General features: G+C 38.6%; 1 long non-coding RNA gene across 1 annotated transcript; it reads left to right on the top strand.

Moving 5' to 3' along the window:
• Positions 1-2,930: 2,930 nt before the first annotated feature.
• LOC123618441 (uncharacterized) lies at positions 2,931-18,801 on the top strand. Its single transcript, XR_006726875.2, has 3 exons — positions 2,931-3,245; positions 16,775-16,874; positions 17,671-18,801. It is a non-coding gene; the product is annotated as an uncharacterized LOC123618441 (long non-coding RNA).
• The last annotated feature ends 2,447 nt before the right edge of the window (positions 18,802-21,248 follow it).

Here is a 21,248-nt window from a genome sequence, read left to right as displayed (position 1 = left end):
TATTATTCCTATAACAATAAAGGAGGAATTTTCATTTATAAGGTTAGAAATAATAAATAAATTAACAAAGTTGCAATGATCATTTTTGTGCTAGATATTGTGCCCTTTTATGCACTATTTTATTTGGGGGGACTCCCGGAAAGGTAGCACTCCATCATCGGCTATAATAAGTTATACATCAGGTTGTTTTCCAAAGAGTTGTGCCATTTTAAGATATTACCGGCCTTGTATGAGAGTAACAGAGTAATATTTTACTTGTATTATTTCTAAAGCAATTGTTTTCGTTAATTTATAGTACACATGTAAACTTACTGTTTTTATTTTATCAGAATTTGTGGTAGCCCATTTGTCATTTATTTTACTGTTGACAATTTACGTTAAGGAAATATTCTAAATGCAAACAACAATAAACTAACAAACTTTATGATAAAAATTATTATTCTAGAAATATCTACAATAGTAACAACTTAAAATTCATGAAGAACAGTTAATTATGGTTTATCCACTCTACACCAAGGGATTATTTGGTTAGTATTTAGTTATTAACTATATATACCAATAATATAATAATGCAGAAGTAGACTATACATACTAGGTTGAGTAAATGAAGAAAAGTTAACATATATAGTTACAGTTATTGGAACTACAGAAGAATTATATATCTATTCATAGAAAAAACAATGGAAGGAAAGTCATTAAAGAGTCAAATTGGAAGCAATTTTTATTAAAATGGCAACAGTTAAAGATATTTTCCCCTCTATTCAGTATCTGAAGAGTTAGAATTAAACTAAATAAAGACTATGTGTTTATTGGTACAAGGTCAAGGTCAGGGCTCAGTAAAGGTCAGTGCCCCTTCCACACTTACTATAAAGTAGAAAAGTCTATGTTCCATGTTCTGCTCTGCTATATGTTAGGAAAGCCAAACTTTTCTGTCATATCTGTCTTTTCTGTCTTTATTTCCTTTCTGTACTCTTTTTCTCAGTCATACTCGATAAGATTGTGGATCCCCAGATGGTAATTCTATACAAAACTACAATAAAATATAAAACAAACAAAAATCTTCAATATCTTGTAAACTTTAATGAAAAAGAAATGAAAACAAATATATGTATGTATCTCCATGATGTGGACATTGTGCTGTACACCAGAAATTGACACATTGTAATTGACTGTCAATAAAAATATATAAATAAAAATACATATATACATACATACATACATACATAAAGGCCACTACTTACCTCTCCTAAAAAAAAAAAGAACAAAAACTTCTCCAGATAATGCAGAAAAATATAAGGTAGAGTCTGTGTGTTTCCAGAAAATTGTAAAGGTGTGGAAAAGGGTAGTTTATGTTGGCAGTGCCACCATACTTAAGGAGAAAAGCAATGATACGGATGCCTGATATTTTGATGGATAGTTGAAGGCACAATTTCCCTTTCCTCTATAAAGAGACATGACTGGTGATGTTTGAGTGAATGCCACATACTGACTCATGGAATTGAGAATTGTATGAAAAATTAAGAACAAGCTAGCTTCAGTTTTTCCTGTATTTATCAAATTTGGCAAGCAGAAATTTTAAGAGTTTAATGATCTAGTTTGGGAATTGTTTTGCCTCAGAAATTTGCAGTTATTTTTCCTAAAACATGGGAGACTGTCAAAAGGAAGACAATCAAAAGATTGTATCTGATGGTAGGGCTGGCGATGGGAAGACTGGAGATATGGATGGACGTTAGAACAGGGAAACCCCTTCCAAAACATGTACAACAATCAAAGAAAAAGCTAAACAATGGGGTAAATAATTAATTCCCAGGGTCTGAAGTTAATAATATACAATAAAGTTAACTTCATTGTGTAGGAAAAAATCAAGGGGTATAGCCCATCTGAGTACATGCATATTCTATTTGTTGAAAAGTTGATCTAGAAACTCTGAAATTTCCTGTTATAATCGGAGGGATGACTGAGCCCCCAAAAGATGCACTACAGCATCAGCTACACGTATTTGCTTTAATTCATTAGCAGTAAACTTTATTTGTGGCACAATCACATCTTCCTATGTTCCAAACACCCACATTGCTTTCTTTGTTTCCTGTCATTTTGTATACGATATGCAAATATACTCAAATTGAAATATAGCTTAGCAATTTGTAACATTGTTTAAGACCATAAAATATAAAATATGATCACTAAATATTTTGGTTTAATGGGCCTGGTGTTCTACTACATATTTATTTTAACTCACTCTTAAAATGTCAAAAGAAACTCAAAAATCTGTTTTAGGTCCAAATGTAGAACTATTAATTTTATGGCCCAACATCTGATTAAATTTAACTATGCTTCTAAGAGTATATAGATTCCAAGCATTAGATGGGCTGACTGTCTAATCCCATCATTTTAAGTGGAATTGAACCACATCTTGCCAAATATGATAATATCCTGAGGGAGGGAGAAAGGGAGAAATGAGACAACAGAAGATGTTTGGAGGCTCTGTGAATTTATGTCCTCCGCTTGGGAGGCTAACCAAAACATTTTAATACCTCCAGTACCCACACTTGGGTAAGACAATGTGAAAGTAAAAACAGTTTTCAGTGATTTCTCTTGCATTGATAAACCTATTATCAGTGTCAGTAGACTTACAGAGTTAAACACAGTGCCTGCATCCCCAGGAATAAGGGTGGGTCCGAGGCTGTATAATTTCCAGTAAACAGTTCTAAGACTTTCCCAATAGCTAGCTTTTGAGGTAATGGCATTCTTAGTCGGAGAAAAAGGGCACAGACAGGCTTATGCTCAAGGCTCTCGAGAATCCTGCTGACTGGTTCATTAAGCAGAACTGGCAACTGACTCCTAAGATAAAAGTTCTTGATGGATTTCCAAGCCAAGGGAAGGGTGCTGAGTGACACATATAAATACATAAAGGAGAAAGAAGGGTGAGCTTGAATGGCAGTGACCTTTTCATGAAAAGTTTATGGAAGAGGTACTAGTTATAAGACATTAGACTGCATTCTGAACAATTTGTTCACCACTAAACAAACGGTGAGAACTGTGTCCCCAAAGTGGGGGATTTTGGATATCCTTTATATATATATATGACAAAACTTTTGAAATAGTGTGGTCTTAGAAGTAGATTGCTACACTGGACTACTGCATATATTCTTTTTTCTTCGGTTTCCTACTGGCTTCATGTGAGACTCTGGGAAAATCTCTTGAGGATTCTTTTAACTTCCATTACTTTTATCTCTGAGTATTACGTGAGTATCTATTGCCTCAATGAGTATTTACTGATTTATATTATACATATAATTAAATGCCTTGAGTTCTATCTATAGAAGAAATATATAATAGAAACAAATGATATTCAAATATATCTATTTTAAGATATAATTCAGGGGAGAGGGTATAACTCAGTTGGTAAAGTGTGCGCTCAGCATGCATGAGGTCCTGGGTTCAATCCACAGTACCTCTGTTAAAAAAATAATAATAAAATTAAAATAAATAAATAAATAAATAAATAAATAAATAAATAAATAAATAAATAAGCTAGCAAGCCTAATTACCCACCAAAGAAACAAATTTTAAAAAGATAAACAAGAAAATGCTAGTGATTAATTTTTTAACTAAGAAAAACATATACTTGGAAAACTTCTGAGCAGTGACTGCCATTTAAAAATTTTTTTTCAGAATGAATGTATCTCCAAATCTACGTGATGATAGTTTATCTCAATTGTCCTTTGTCCTATTTTTGCATCAAGTAAATCATAAGAAACATTTTAATTAGAGATTTGAAGAGGTAAAAGTATTATACTAGGCCCCAAATCCTCCTATGTTTTAAAAAATCAGTAGAAGTTGTTAGCATGATAAATCTTTGGAATGCATCTATAGGGATGAATTTTCTAAAAAGCAAACTGAAGTATGATTAAGAGTCAGCTTTCTGTGGAGATAATAGTCATGCCCGTAAGTATTTAATCATTAGTGGAAAGGTAGTATATCTTATTTTTATTTAATGAAAGTCAGTCCTCATTGCTGTTACCACTTTCTGCCAGCATTTTAGCACTTTTCACTAGAAATTAATGTTTTACAAGCCTTACACTTTTATAATTACCATGTTTTTATTATCTTACTATTAAGTATATACCATTGACATAAGAGAATGTCTTTATAATCAGCTTAGTTTCTAAAAAGATAATTTAAAATGATTTCTATTGGCTTTTACAAATTCAAATGTTTTCAATACATATTCTAGTAAAGTACATTAATAAAGTCCTTATTCTTTCATAACATAAAGAAGAAACAATGATTATATTGTATATTTCAACCCCTTTTGACAATGGTTCCAACATGCTTTTCTATTCTGCTCTAATTGTGGGAGAAAGGCTGGCTTAATAAATTGAATTTTAAATGATTCTAATGGAGTATTTACAGAATAACCTTAAGATGACTATGAAAGAGCCAAAAAAGTAAGTAAGGCTTCCTAAACGTGTAGTGCCATGATCCAATCAGCCATTTACAGTTGGTGAGTTCAAAGTCAGAGGACCTGGGAAAGCATTAATTCATATGAGAAAAATAGATAGAAAGAATAATAGAAAAAAAAAAAGGGAAAGACAGCTTTAGGGAATTAAATTAATGTTAATAGGTAAGGATAGAGAAACAGTTTTAAGAATAATTTTCCCTTTAAGATGCAAAGAATATGAGAAATGTGATGTTTATAAACTATGACAGGAACACTTTTCTTTTAATAATAACAATAAAAACCTAAAAAAAACCCCAACAGGTATCACCATATCAAAACTATGAGAACTCATTTAATTTATATGTGAGTAAATGTTTTCAAGTTTCATATAAAATTCATGTGTAAAATAATTTTTTTAATGATGTAGAAAAAAAACTGCCAAGAATAGAAAGTTTCTATTTTCTTCAATAATTGTTTACTGAGAGAGAAGAGGGAGTGAAGTAGGGAGAGAGGAAAGATGGGAAAAAGGAAGAAAAGAAGGAAAGAAAGAGAAAAAGTGCACTATGTGAATTTACATCCACTACTTGGGAGGCTAACCAAAACATCTGAATACCTTCAGTTCCCACATTCTGAGTAAGATACTACAGAAGGGAAATCAAAGACTGCTGAATACAAGCTCTCTGTAGGTGTATACACACTTTTCTAGTGGGCATTTCTTCTTAACTCTGTCATAGTCCCTTCAACGTCAGCATCCTCCAAATCTAATTCATCGTCCGTCTCCCCACCCCGCTGCCTCTCTGTATTCCCTGGTGCGAGTACCATTTCCCAGATCTCTCCAGCTAGATACATTGGTGTATTTACTGACACTTACCTTTGCTTCAGATGCTACTTGTTATTGCTTCAATGCCAGGTCTGCCTCTCAATGTATGATATCCCACTGCCTGGAATTTCATAGTCTCTGTCCATCCCCAGATTGCTCAGTTATCTCACAGTGAATTTGGTCAGGCCACTCTCTCACTGAAAAACCTACTATGAGCAGAGATTAGGTGGACCTCTGCCACTCCTTCCTTTTGTACTTGGCTTCTAGATGAAATTGACAAAGACTTCCACTCCCGCAATTCCGTGACTTGCTGACCAAAACCCTCCCCCAAACTTTTACATATGCCTGTGGGAGTTAAATTCTCAAGTCACCTCAGCCTCTGGGCCCCGCCTCCTTAATGTACCTGATACCACCGACTCAGCCCACCCCTTGATTTTTCACAAACATTAAAACACCCACTCACATGAATATAAGTTCAATAAACTTGGAGATTTGGGAGAAAGGCTGATGAATGTGTTAAACATTAGCAACACAGATAACCTCAAATGGAGCAAAGAGATAATCGTTCTTAAAATATCCCTCATTCCGCCTGTGCTGGGGATGGTTACTAACATGTTTATTTATTTATTTTTAATCTTGCTTTTCATTATCTTGTTGAGTTTCCCCTTTTCTTCATTTCTCTCTTCCTGATCTCCTTATCTGAGAACTCCAAATTCTTCTCCCTCTATTTTATGGTATAATTCAGCTAACCCCACTCCCAGCCTCACGTGCATTAAATCCATCAGATTTGTTCAATAAAACCTAGCAAGGCACAGACCAGTTGGTCCTTCATTTGAAATAGTACTGTCACATCAAAACTGTCTTGACAGAATTGAGTGTGTAAAAAGCAGAATTCATCACATCTTTTCACACGTGATATGAAATTAAGGCTTTGACAACTTTTTCCACATTGTTGAAAAGGTTGTTTAAGGTTTACACAAACTTAATTCAAAGCAAGATACTATTAACCAGAAATTTCAAAGCATTTAGGAGAATGTTAACTGTCTTCAATGTACGTGTGACAATGACTTGGAGCTGAGAGTGTAGCTACTGGCTTAGTGCCCGAAAATCAACATGGGAAATAGTTGGCTACAAAAACCAATCTGGGGATCACAAATAATTTCCTAAAGTAGATCTGTTTATTCACAAAAAAAGTATCAATGTGATGACAGCTCAGGAATGGCTGAGTGTCTGCACCACGCCCTGTGGACAGTTGGGATTTTGCACAAAACAAAGGTTTCTAATCAGTCTTCTGGCAAACCAAGTGACCTGGTGTTTAGGGTAACCTAACAGGGAGAAGATAAAAGCATGAAAGAGAAATAAACCAGGCGATGTTTACCCATTTATTTCAAGTAATAATAATATGTCTTAATCTTTTAATGAGATGTTAAAAAGAAAACACACACACTTGAAAAAAAAAACCACTAACACAGAGGCAAACAAGATTTTTAGCTGATGCTCAAGGGCTGAATATTTAGGTCAGAATGAAGTTCAAGGTGAAATAGTAAAAAGAATTGCTTGCTTTGAACTTAATGGAGAAAAAAATGGATGCACACTTTTGTATCAGCACTGCCTTGTAAATGTGATTTTAAAAACTGAGAAATCACTGGCTTGGTTGAGAAATAGATTTCTGAGTTGTCATAGGAATGAAACCAATATTTTACCAGCAGATAGCTCTACCCTCAAGCAACCTTGATGAACTGAGCAAGATCAAGGCCAGATGGTAGTCCCTTGAAGCATTGATGATAAGCACACTATGGCTAAAGGACACAAATTACCCTTGGAATTATAATGCAGGTACCTTGGATATAAGAATAATGTGATTCAAACTAATTTCGGACTGTGCCAAGCAGGAAGAGAAAGTCCTCTGGGCATTCAAGAAGAACATTTAGACAAAGCAAAACAAGAAGGGGAATTTGTGGTTAGCAGGAAGCTGTTGCTCATTTATATTTTATTGAAGATTTAAAATGTTAGGCAAAAGAGTATGACAAGCAGAGAAAGACATTTGGAATGTACCTGATTTATAACTGAAAGAATCAAATAGAAGGAATGATAAGCATCAGGAAAATTAAAAAGGTGTTCTCTTTAGTTTCTTAAAATTATTTTGGAAACTCAGATGGGTTAGAAATATCAATGTAGATTTTTCTTGTATCTCATTATGATGCTTCATATGAATTACCATTCTTCTATGTTAATCAAAGTGAATCCCTTCCAATTACACAGATTGCTATGAAAAATCATGAGACATCACATTTTACTAAATGGGAAATACTATTGATCTAAGAAGATCCACTGAATAATGGAAGGGGTCCATTTTCATTACACATTCCCTCTAGCAAGGCTGAATGAATATGCTGGTGAAAGATGAAAAAATTAATTGATTTTTATAGTTTCAGGTACCTACAGAGTTTCAGATCCATACATGATAATTTGTTAATAGACATAAATAATGTTTCACTTGCCTCCATCCTCACAGTACAGTGCTAGGAACTGTTTACGGTATGGTTAATAAATGTCAGTTCTTCATTTTTAGGAGTTTACAATCAGAAACTGATGATAATAAAAGAGAAACACATAAAAGGAGGGATAGCTTTGTAAACCACACAGACAACAATGTTCAAGTATAAATGCGTTTGACCACTGCAAATGTGGAAGAGATGTGCTTATCAAGAGGGGATAAAAAGACAGTATCTATTTTTAGGAAGCAAGTTCTTGGTGCTAGCAGATTATATTGAATAGTTGTTTAATGTCTGTAAGAAGTAATTTTGTTAACCTATCTATCTGTCTATCATCTATCCATCCATCCAAATGAAAGAGGATATAAAGTAAAATAATCAGAGGAAGAGGGTAGTAAGTTGATGCACAATGTGATTCAATCAGAGGGTATACAAGAAGAGAGAGAAATGACTAGCTAGACATTTAAAAAATTAGGATGAAAGACCTGTCTATTGAGCAAGATCTTACACATGATTTATGGGGCAAATTAAAAAAAATTATACGGCCTCAAAAAAGTCTGGCATCCACAAAACGAGAGGCGAAAAAGACAACTTTGACAGAAGAACTGAAGACTACAGGAAAGAACTATTGTAACTTGGGATTCTGGAGAGATGAGCCTATGATTATTCCAAAAGGAGATGAAGGATTACAAATAAACCAAAAGACAAGCTAACTAATAAGTTGATAGAGTCAAATTCTTATTTTTCACTGACTTATTTTTCACTTGACTTTGACTACATCATCTCTGAGATAATATGATTTAGTCATTAAAATGACTAAAATAAACAGGCAATGGAACCACTAATCCATGTGTCTGGACTACATTAATGATCAAATTGAGAAACAGTACACACGATCCAGTTCGTGTGGCCATCACTCAACAAATATTAATTGGCTGCTCTTTGTAATACATTGGAGTGAGTAGTTACTATACAAAATGCCAATGGAACACAGAGTACTTTTTTCTTTTATTCTGTAAGAAATCCTTTGGAAGAGTTGAAAAGAAGGCAAATCAGATTCAGAAAATGTCATGACTGAAAAAGCAGATTTAATTAGGAACTGAAAAGAGAACTGGAAAAACAACCAAGAGTCAGTGAAGTTTTATTTGGGAGCTTTCTTATTTATCAATGTTCTTTACTGACACACAGATCTTGGATGTGGGAAAAGTTAAAGATGGATGACAAATTTCTGCTCGATAGGAATTGTTCGTGGAAATTGTCTCACATCCAGAGGAAATGCACAGGGCAGGGGTGAATACAGAAATGAATGTATTAGAGATGTGTATTCATTCAACAAAATTTTTTTTTTTTTGAGCTCATGTTATTTTGCAAACACTGTTGAGGCACTGGGGTGCCCAGATGAATAAATCACGGCCTCTGCCATCAGTGGGGCAACCAACATGAAAGCAATGGGGGTAACCCCATGGAAAGTGAAAGTTAGGGGAGGAGTGGGGAGGGTCTCTGAAGCAGATGAGGTGAGAGTCAAGACTAAATGAGGAAAGAGGCTCAGAAGCCAAGGAGAGAAGGTTGTGTAATTGGTTATCAGCAGTGTCAAATTCTGTACATAGGTCAAGGAGCATGGAGATGGAGAAATGCCATTTCGTTTTGGCAGTGAGTGTGTTACTGGAGACCTTGGCAAGGCTAGCTTCTGGGAAGTGGCGTGGGTTGGAGCTGGGCTGGACCAGGTTCAGGAGTGTTTTCACTGAGGAACTGAATGCATCTGGTGCACTCTAGGAGTTGGGAGAGGAAGGGGAGGGGAGCAGTTGTTCGAGGGTGTGTGTATTTCTTGAGCCCCAGGACTCTTGGAGACAGCAGGAACCCCCGCACACAGGCTTTTCAGTTCTATTTTGTGAAAAATCCAGCTTTCCCTGGCGATGAGGAAACAGCATTTACATCTCTAAGTAGCCTTTGTTGAGCTTGTTTGTTCTCTCAGGCAGTGAGTCACTCTGTAACACTGACCCTGCCATTGAAGTCAGCAGATTCTATTTGGAGAGCATTGGTGATTGTGGGGGGAGTTGTTTAAAAAGTTGACAAAAACACTGACTCTCCCTGATACGCTAAACACCTGTGGGTATCAGTTTTGACGACTGCCCATTAGCTCGGGAGCACATGGATGCTCTATTTGAGTCAAAGAAAAGGGAAGTCTCCTCTTCTGAAGGAGCTTGATGTATGTGACACAAGAAGAAGTTATAATACTTTCTATTTTGGTTTCCTTTCATTTGAGAAGAATTTTAAAGAGAAAAGTGGTTCTGCAAATGCCAACTTCAATTAAAATGCTAACTACTAGTTGCAGTTTCCCCACCTCTGCCAAAGGGAAGAGGTCCAATGTGACCAGCCACCTGTTTCCCTTTATAAGAGCTCAAGACTGCTGCTCGTCCAGTGACACTGGACTGACACTGAATATCAGTGTGATGATGAATCAAAAGTCAACAGCAGTGGAGCTTTATTTACCGAGAAATGACCCTTAGTAAGGTCATCTCTTTTCGAGAGGACACCACAGTCGTTAAAGTTGAAACCCTCATCCAGAGGGTCCGTGAGCCCAACTAAGGTGTGACACAAAGAGGGAGTAACAATCTTTGGTGTTTCCAACTGGATCAAATGTATGTACGTACATGCCAACGCGCTGGCCGAAGATGTTTGAGCTGATAGTAATGTCACGTGGTTTCTGATGGCTTAACTCGATACAGTAAAGGTCACAGAACTAGAAATTTAAGAATCGATTACGAAATAGGTTAAAGTTGCCATCAAGAGAGTGGTTTTGGAGTCGGTAGGACCTGGGTTTTCTTGACAGCTGTGTCATTTATTAGCTGTGTGACATCAATTAAATGACTTAAATTTTTAAGCCTCTATTTCCTTATCTATAAAGTGGCAATAATACCCATGCCTACCGCATACTGTTGTTTTAAGGACGAGATGACACAGTGCAGCTTAACCCAAGACCAGGCATATGGGAAATGCTTCCTAAATAATGGCCATTATTTCCCTCAAATTAAGTATCGTCAATTCCTTGTTGATCAGGAAAATAAAAACAAACCATTAGCTCTTCTTTAAAGGTATAAGAACAAATATGAAAATGAATATATGAAAGCGCTTGCTGTCAAAAAGTTACATTTGGAAAACTGTCAAGGTAGGTCTCAGAGAAAACTAGTGAGTACCATCAACTAATTCTAATCCAAGAGGATTGAAATGAGAGCATCTTAATCACCAGAGCGAGCCCAGAAAGAGAACCTAAAGTATATTCACTTCTGAAATTTAAGATTCTGATTTTACTAACATTAAAAAGTTGTTTCTATTAAATGCAGAGATTAGCTTCATTATACACATAAAGAGTATCAGCGCTCTTGTTCAAATTAATAGTAAAAAATTATTCCCAGGAGGCTCTGTGGGACATAGTCACAATATCCAGGTAACGATCAGTGCCCTTCTCTCCACGTGTAAAACGCTCTACTCCACTTTCAGAACAACCTGACAGCTGAAGCTCTTCGCTACTTTGTCTTGTTTCCAGTACCCTGTTCTCCGCTGGGTGTGGAGGTCCTCCAGCCCTCCCTGCCGTCAGTCAGACCCAGACCTTCCCCCAGTTCTCCGACCCCATGTTTAATCGAAACGCCTGGCTCACCAGCCCCTGTTCATGTCAGTCATCTTTCCCACTCTCAGGGGAACCTGGCCAGCGTGAGCTATGTCATTCTATCTGCAGATAAAACCCAGAAAGAAAATCTGAAAGTTATCAAGCATGGATGGTCCACTGCTAAAGGACTCTGGATCTCAGTGAAGACTGGGCCTAAATTATACCTGTGAGGAGAACCCAGAAATCCGTCCTGCTAGCCCTCAACTTGGCCTGCTGAGGAAAAAGTAGACCCTGCCCTTTACCAAATATAAACTCTCTTTTTCTAGGTGAGAAAGAAAACTGCAAAGGCAAGACAGTATGGAGAACCGGCCACTTCCTAGGGGAGGTTGCCTGAAATTCCATTTGACAAAGCCTTTTTCAGCCTCTCTACCCCAAAGTGACCTCTCCCTCCACTGGCTGCCTATGCAATGGATGTCTTGCCATCCGTGTTCACATATCCTCAGGTATATGAGAGGGCACCGTGTTTAGGTGTCCATTAGAGCTACAGATACGAAGACTTACTTCCCTTTTCTCTGAGTCTCCTCGGAACCTAAGAGTCCTAGGGTTTGGGAGACAGAGAAGAAGATGGGGTGGGGAGGGAATTTGGGGTTCCGGGTTCTGCATTTTGCCTTTGTCAACCTTCTGTAAGTCATTCAGCCTCACTGGCAGTTATTCTTTGTATGATGGAGGTAATTATAGTTACTGGTTGGAAAAATACTTTGATATCTTCAGATAAAAGAGGCTTTAAAAGGGCAGAGGATAATTATTATTAGCAGCTCAACGGTTCTCAGCTTTTTCCATATGCAGCTTCCTCCAGGGAAGCTAAATCCATCAAAATAAAACCAGTTTGAGAGAAAAGGTACCCTATGAAACTATTTCAACAAAGAAACGACTTCAAAAAGATGAGCCAGATGAAACATAAAAGTGAAATGAAAAATTAAAGCAACGACATGCTTCTAAAAGAAAAATCTCTGCACTATCGTCAAGCATGAACTTAACATCACACACAAGTTGTGGTGTAATAATGGCATCTTGTGTTTGTATAATGTCTTTCCCCACAACCTTCTTTTTTGTGACATAAAATGATACTTATTAATTCTTCAAGATGCTAGCGGGCAGATGTTTAGGTGAGATCACTGAAGACTGATCCACTTCATAGATCAAGCCAGTGAAAAAGTGAGAATTAGAATCCAGTTTTCCCAACTGACATGACAGAAGCAAGGAACTGAAGGTTCTGCCTTCTCACGGTATCTTTCAAAAATCTCTCTGTTGGAATCCCGTCAGCTACGAGGTACAGATGGAAGTTTTGGCATTGTTCTGACTTTTGTCTTACCATTTAGCAAGTATTAAAAAACAATTATTGATGAAGGTCTTCTAGGCAGCTGATTCTTGCTAAGAGAATAAAAGAAAGAAAAAAAAAAAAAAAATCCAAGCATAATATCCAGCATCTAGCCACAAGCAGATTATGGTGTAGTTGAGGAGAAAAGACATATCTACAAAGCAATTTGTGGACAAAATATTATTTTATATTTCAGTATTAAATGCTATCTAGTCTGAAGAGCTTTTCATGATTATGCTAGTGGTAAGTAATCCCCTCCTCTTTTTTTTAAAACATGTGTAGCACTCCCAGAAATGTGTTTCCTACCACATTCCTAAGAGGCGTATATTATGTCATGCCTTTTCTCCAGGATCAGAGTTCAAGCTCATTGAGAGCTTCTGCCTTATTTCATATGAAATTTCATTCCGTGCTTCGCATTGTCCAGGACACAACGTGAGGGCTCAACAATGTTTGTTGAATGACGTATTGATATAATAATTTTTTAATATAGGCAATTAACGCTATCACAAGGACAATATGTGCAGCAAAATTGCCGAGCATGTTTTCATCCATAATTAAAATCCATTAGGCTCAGAACAATTAGGAAATCATCACTCTGGTCCTGATATTCTTTTGGTGCTTTGATAGCATTTACAAATTAGTTAAAGTTGAAAAATTCTTTACCGTTACTGTGCTATTCTTCAACACCATTGGAACTTAATGTTATTTTACTTTCTTCAGGAGAGAGATGCTATAAAAAAAAAGAAAGAAAAGTGAGGAACTCACGTGCTCAGTTTTCTTTAAGATTTCCTTGTCATTGTTGCAGCCCCCCTCCACCTTACCTGAGCAGGGATGAGGGGAAAGAGGGCAGACTAAAAGACAACAGAACCTAGGAGTTCTGGGCTGTATTTGGAAGGACAGACAGTATATGGATTAATTTCCTCCCCCAGTAGCATGTGAACAGAAAAGGCTGCCTGCCTCTGCACTCCTGGAATAAGGCGAGTTAGCTGTCTGGGAAAGAATTACAAGATAACCTTTCCACCTCTCTGAAGGAGATGAGGAGAAGTAATTGGGTGAGAGCTACCTTCCTTTCTTCATTGCTTCCCTCTAATACTTTGTCCTTTGTGAAAAAATAGCACCTAATTTGCATGAATGTCTGATAATGTGTTTATGCAAAATGTTCCGAAATTAAATCAAGTTTTCCTTTCACTCATTGGGTGTAAAATAATTCATATTTACATATTAAATACTGACCCAATCAGAGAGTATATACATGCACAGTGTAAGTATGCAATTCCCTTCCCTTAGAGATGCTCTCAGTCTTAGGAACAATGACTTAACAGGACACATAGGACTTTCCCAGAGAACAAAAATAGTCACGAAACTTATTTTTAAATAGATCAGTATGTTACTTACATTATGCATAAGCTGAGCACCCATTTTGCCATTTCACTTATCTCACCACCTTCTTCCATTCTTCTGAGAGAGGAAGAAAAGAAGAGGAAAAGAAGTAAGGATTTTCACTTCTGAGGTGAAGTTCTAGGTTTATTTCATCTCTCCAGCATCATGACCTTTGCAGGCAACACTCCTCATTGTTTCCTGAACTGCATGGCTTAACTTCTCAAGAGAAGCCATGATGTCCAGGCCACTCAGGGTCACCCAAGGTCGGCTCCTGTTCCCACTGTAGGGAGTGATCCACTAGAGTTGGCTTTGCTCAAAAATAGCCTGTGTCCATGCGGTAGAATTAGCTTGATATCACCTAGCTCCAAACTTGGAGCCAGAGTCCTGCTTTCAGAGGGAAAGGACTCCAAGCCCTTTAACATTGCTGTTATGCAAGTTTTTAATTAGTCATGAGGGACTGATAGCCAGGGCCCTGAGACAGTATCATGATGACCAGGGCGGGTGCCTCAGGAGGATGCCAAAGGGACGAAGGCTCCACCTTTGAGAGCATATTTTCTTTCTCCTAACCCTGAAGGGAGTCCAAGAAACAGGATCTTGGATTTCTACTGGTACAGGTTCATTAACCCAAATCCCCCCAATTCGCCACAATTTGTTATGGCATTTCCACCTTCCTCATTTTCCAAAAAGCTGACCAACTTAATCCAAGGAATGACAAATGTGATTGATAGGCCAAACCGCCATTAGACAGATGGACTTTATATTTTGAGCCTTCTCTGTCACTTGAGTACATGCATCAAAATTGGGTAGATGAAATTATAACTGCAGAAGAGAGAAAATTCAGTCGACTATGTATAGAACGCTTATTTTTCTCCTGAATCTGTTCTCAGTAAAAGTCTTATTTTCAGAAAGACTTTTGGCTAAACTATTAGTGTGCCATAAATAATGATATGTACATCTTGCCTAATAAGTCACTTCTCTGGCTCACAGCTAAGTATTAGTATCCCTTTTGCTTTTACAGATAGACAAAATGAAAGCCATAGATTAAATTAATGGAAGGAAAGTGAACTACAAACCATGGCTACTTCTGCTTTGGCAAAGTGAAAAGTTTATTGCAAGTTTACAGTGCCAAGGGTAGCCTTCAGGATGACTTTTTCTCAGCTCCGGGCCCTGGGAGTAATTGCAAAGTGGGTAGCAATGATTTTTTTGGCATCTTCCCACTTCATACCCAGTGCCGTCTTCCACCTACTTTTCTGAAATTGAGTATTTAGTGGCCCTATCAAAGCTTATGCTTTTCCAAACTCCTTTCTGAGTTATCCTTTTCATTTCTACTCTGCAGTGAAGGGTCCCAGAGTCCCTGGTTGTTATAGACTCATATACATGCATGCACACACACACAGTATCAGAAGAAAGTTTTCTTATTATGGACTCACGATCATTCATACTGAGATATGAATGACTTACATGCTTATTAATTTTAATAGAAGTTTGCTAATGAGAATGAGACTTTAGATGGATGTGATTATGCTAGGGAGACAGTCTTTAACTTCCTTGTCCCTTTGTTTATGCTCTAACGTCCACATGCCCAACTCGCATCTTCCAAACAACACTGAGAACAATCAGTTGGCAATAGGTACTCCACTTACGAATGATTTCTTAAGAATCTAGACCTTGACACAGACACTCTGTAGCCCTCAGGCTCCTGAAAAAAATCTCCTATCATACAGTCTGATGAAGGGCTGAAAATCTAACTCCCAGCTCCTTAACTCATGACAGACGATACCATACAGGATGGTAGAATAACAGCCTTCAGGTTCAACTTCTGGTGTATGAATTCTGGCCCCGCCACTTTGTAGCTGTGTGACCCTAGTCAATGTACTTAACCTCTTTATAAAATGGGGAGGCTAATAGCTATTACCTCATCAGATGATTTTAAGAATTCATTGATATAATAAATATACAGTGCAGTCCCTGGCATAAATTAAGTGCTCGGTCAATGTTAGCTATTCCTATTAGAGCAGGTATAGTCATTATTAGGCACTGTAACACCATCTAACAGAAAATCTCCAAGCGGGCAGCTTCAGGGCATACCTGCGGTCACGTCCCTCTCTGGGCATCTTGGGTTTTAGTGCTTCATCTGTTTTTTGTCTTTAGTTACTTATTTGGGGATGTGGTGCCTCAGGCATGGTGCTAGGACCCAGAAACTGCACTGAGCTATACAAATGTGGCTTCTATGCTGATGAAGCTGTCAGTGCTGAAAGAGTAACATGGGGAACTGATTACAAAATCAGTTTCAATGACGATAATCCCTGTGCAAAAAACAGATGCTATGAAAGCAGGCAAGGTTTAGGGGCGGGAGGCTAAGTACCAGGATCAGGAAAGAATCCGTCTTAAAGGATGAGTAAGAATTAGATAGTCCAGAGTTGCAGGTAAGAGAGTAGAAAACAAGTAAATGGAAAAATGATGTTATGGACTGAATATTTGTGTTCCCTCCCCCAGGTCATGTTGAAGCCCTAACTCTCAATATGATGGTATTTGGAGGTAGGGCCCTGGGGGGGTACTTAGGATTAGGTGAGTTCATGAGAGTGAAGCCCTGGTGATGGGATTCACGTCCTTATAAGAAGAGAAAGAGAAACCTGAAGTGTCTATCCTACAGGACACAGCATGAAGGCAGCCACCTACCTGCCAAGAAGAGAGCCCTCGCCTGGAACTGAATGGCTGACACCTTGCTCTTGGACTTCCCAGGCTCCGAAACTGTGAGAAATAAATATCTGTTGTTTAAGCCTCTGGTCTATGCTATTGTTGTTATGGCAGCCTGAGAAGACTAAGACATAGTGGAAGGTTGCATTTGAGGAGGTGCTAGGGAGACAGTATGGCTGGGGAAGAGGAGGGTGGTGGTGGTGGTTGGGAAGCAGGAAGTGAGTGGTGCAGAATTAGGCTGCAGTCAGGGCAGGGCCTGGATCAATCAGTTGTTCTCAATCAAGGGCAGGTATTTGGCAGTGTTTGGTGACATTTTTGGTTGTCACATCTGGGGATAGGTTGTTCTACTTGGTAGAGGCCAAGAATGTTGCTAAACATCCTACAAGGCAGAGAACAGCCCCTGACACTCCCTGCATCCCCCCAAAAGGATTTTTTCAGCTAAAAATGCCAATAGAGCCAAGGTTGAGAAACCTTGGGCTAGAATGATCATCATGTAGGATCTTGAAGGCAGGTTAAAAGCATTGGGCTTTATGGTGAGAATGAGGGGAACCAGTTAGAGGGCTGCCAGAAAAGGTGTGATGTGGTCATATTTCTGTCTTAAAAACCATTTCTGGCTGCTGTTGAGGAAGAGCAGCTGATAGATCTTTGCAAAAGTCAGATGAGAGATGATGGTGGTTTGGACTTTGCTTGCCTTAAAATGTATATCCCCACATTTCCTCAACTTTGAACGGGGGAGTGAATGAACTGGATGTGGAGAAGCAGAGAAAATAATTGGACTCTAGAGAAAGGGAGATGTGCTCTTCTTCAGGATTTTCTGAGTCTCATAAAAACACCTCCTCTTTTCCTTCCTAGGATACAGGAGTCACTGCTGGCCGCCCTGGATGGTGGTTACCACACAGGTCTCAACACCTGCTCCACCTCCTCCAGCTGCTTTCCTACTTCCACTCTGCACTTTCCACTGAGAATTGTCTCTTGTGGGCTCCTCTGCCCAGTTGGACTCACTCTAGAAACAGATGTATGCTGATTACTGCTCCATGGATTCCCAGAGTCTTCCCTGGCCCAGCACAAAATCTTATGTCTATCAGTCATGTCAAATGCTTTGAAAATAGAACATGTGTCTCCTACTTCAAAAGTGCATTTCTAACAAATTCCACAAAACAGCAGTCTGTCATGCCTGATTCCGCCAAACACACGGCATCAATTTCTAAGATTATCCAGATTTTATTTTAACTGATGCTTTTCAATAAAAATAATCCATCATGGGTCTTTATATCTAACAGCTATCCTAAACCCTTTCTGAAAAGAGGCAAGGTTAGTTAATACAGCTAATTTGGAAATAAATTTTACACTTGGAAGATTTTCCACTACCTAAATTCACAAGTCAGAAGAAATCCTGACTGGGTAGTGATAAATAGGGTTGCATACGTATGAGTCATAGTCTTACTCAATGGGAACAGAGTGAAGAGTCCATTGCTCATACATGGCGGAATCTAGAGTCAGATGGCCCAAGATGCACTCATAAGCCAGATATATACTAGACCAGGGACTCTTGCACTGGGGGCTAGGAATATCTGGAGACTAAATGTGTGAATCAGTCAGATGTAAGAAACAGGGAGTGCTTGAATCTACTGGGAACCAGAGTGGCTATGCCCGCCTAAAGGTGTTCCAATTAAAAAAAGAAAAAATTAAGCCAGATGCTACCAGACAAAACATGTGTACAAGCATCACTTGGCCAATACTGCCAGTTTGCAAATTCTGATCAAAGGGAAAATAAAATAAAAACCCTAAAGACCTCCACTGGGAACTTCAAATCTAATTAAAGAGAAAATATTGCTGAAATATTGAAAGACCAAAAAAAAAAAAAAAAAAAAAAAGATGCGCTGTTGATGTATAGTGGATGTTTAAAAAAAAATCCTGTCTTCTTTCTTTTGATGTTGCATTATTTATAGTGATCATATAAATAAAGTGATTTTTCTCACTCTCTTTCTCTCACCATCTTTTCACCACCAGTATCTTTCCTCCACTCACTCAAAACATCACCAAATATTAGGAGCATGAGGTCAATCAGAGGAAGCAAGGAAATTCACAATCATTGCTGAACCACTGTCCTTAATGTGTCCTGCTGCATCTGTAAGCCCACGAAAGTAGGTCATCAAACTCTGAAGGGACATATTAACTGTAATGCCTGGTGCATAATAGAGCACATTAAAGACAGACTTTCAGCCTTAACTCTTAATCTGTTTTCCAGCTTTGGTAGATTTAAAACTCTGATATTCCGAGCACAACGTGACGCTTCCCTGGGCTACAGCTGTGCATTGCTTTCTATCTTGGGAGGAGTTGTTTTTGCACAGGTCTAAGGAAATGCAACACAAGGGAAATGCCATTCTAACAAATTTCAGGGGAGGGGGGAGAAGTACGCTTATTTTTGCTGCAACAGAATTTTGCTTAAGTAGCAATGTTGTATAGTTAATCAAACAGATACATAAAAGTGAAATTTTCAATTTAGTCTTTTAACATTATTATATGGTGCCATTTATTCCTTAAGAACCCAAAGACCTTTACACATATTAGGCACCATCTTTATCCCAAAGTTTACTTTTTGGGACTCTCCAGACCACTCTCACATTTTCTCAACTTTGCTCTTGAGACAGGTGGAGATAAAAAGAGAGAATCAAAATGGAGAGAAGGTGCTGGGGTTTTTTTTGGTGGTAACAGATGGCTTTTGCAATGGCTAAAAGATGATAAAAGTATATGTGTTGTGGCTCCTTTGCGTACTTCATAGAAACTTTCTGTAAGATTCAGATCCACTGAACCCTCCCTGGGTTCCCTAAATCCTACTTTCAACAAATGTTGATGAAGGCCAAACATTGTTCTAAGCACTGTAAATGGGTTGGCGGCTGAGACAGACAAGGTTCCTGTTCTCACGTAGCTGAACTAATAGACAGGGAGACGGTCGATAAGCAAACAAACTGGGGAAACGGCACACATACTGTACAGAGGATCGACTGGAAGCCTGGATGACTCCTTTAGATTATACGGTCAGAAAAGATGACTCACAGATTGAGGCAAGAGTGACAAAGAGGAGTCAGCCATGTAAAGATTCCAGGGAAAGGCATTCCAGGGACTGGGAACAGCCAGTGGAAAGACCCCAAGGCAGGTGCACTTGTTTCCGATGGTTGCTGTTACAAAATACCACAAATTTAGGGGCTTATAACCACACAGATCGCTGTCTTATAGTTCTAGAAGTCAGAAGTCCAACGTGGGTTACACTGGGCTAAGATTAAGGTGCTGTCAGGCAGCTTTCCTTTCAGAAGCTGTAGGGGAGAATTTGTTTTTTTGCCTTTCTCAGCTTCTAGAAGACGCTGACATTCCTTGGCTCAGTAGGGGAGAATTTGTTTTTTTGCCTTTCCCAGCTTCTAGAAGACGCTGACATTCCTTGGCTCATGGCCCCTCCTCTATCTTCAAAACCAGCCAGGGAACGTCTGTAATTAGATCTGTCTGAATCTGACTCTCCTGACTCCCTCTTTCACTTATAAGAACCCTTGCTACTAAACATTTGGCCCATCTAGATAACTCTGGTTAATCTCCCCATCTAAAATCCTTAAATGAATCACATCAACAAAGTTTCTTTCACCAGGTGAGGTAGCGTTTTCACAGATTCTGAAGGTGTGGGCATCTCGGAGGAGCCATGGTGGAGATGAGCGCTTGTGTGTTGTAGGGACAGGAAGAAGCAGCGTGGTAGGACCGTAGTCATGAAATAGAAAATGGCAGGGCGAGGACCAGACCTGATGTCCCAGTCGCAGTTGCAGATGACATCACTGCATTCACTGTCTCCCCGGACCTCCGACAGACCTGGTGCTGCCCCTGCCACGGGAGCTCCAGGACCTTCAGGCTTTGGGGCTTCCGATCTCCCTTGCTTGATGGTAGAGCAAGATTAGAATTCCTTAGTTCAGTTCTCTAGCTGTAAATACTACAAAACTTTAGCCCTTATTATATCATGTCATACTTTGCTTCATAAGATCACAGAATTTCAGACCTCAAGAAAATTTGAAAGATTGCCTCATTGGCATCTCAAGTTTTATGAAAAAGGACATCGAGATCAATAGAAGGTGAACGTCCTTCCGAAAAAGATGGACCTGAGACCTGAAGTTGACTGTGCAGCGTCTCCATCCGTTTCTCTGGCGCGTGGTTACGTTTTAGGTGTGGATTACCTGTCCTAATTGCAACTGCTCCTGTGGTGCAGGGTGTTTTCCTGGGCTGACTGCTCCCTGGGCCAAGCACGCACTGCTTTGCTTGCATAGAACAGTAGGTGGTGGATAATACTTGTTGCGGGAAAGGTTGAACCAGTCCATTGTCTTTTTTTTTTCCCGCCCAGAACAGCTATGGTGACACAGACATCTCCTGATTTAGAGGATGCCTCTAGACATGCA

This window comes from Camelus bactrianus, chromosome 1 (assembly GCF_048773025.1).
Source record: "Camelus bactrianus isolate YW-2024 breed Bactrian camel chromosome 1, ASM4877302v1, whole genome shotgun sequence".
Classification (NCBI taxonomy): Eukaryota; Metazoa; Chordata; class Mammalia; order Artiodactyla; family Camelidae; genus Camelus; species Camelus bactrianus.
The sequence above is the reverse complement of the archived record's forward strand: the minus strand, read 5'-3'. Positions and strand labels throughout refer to the sequence as shown.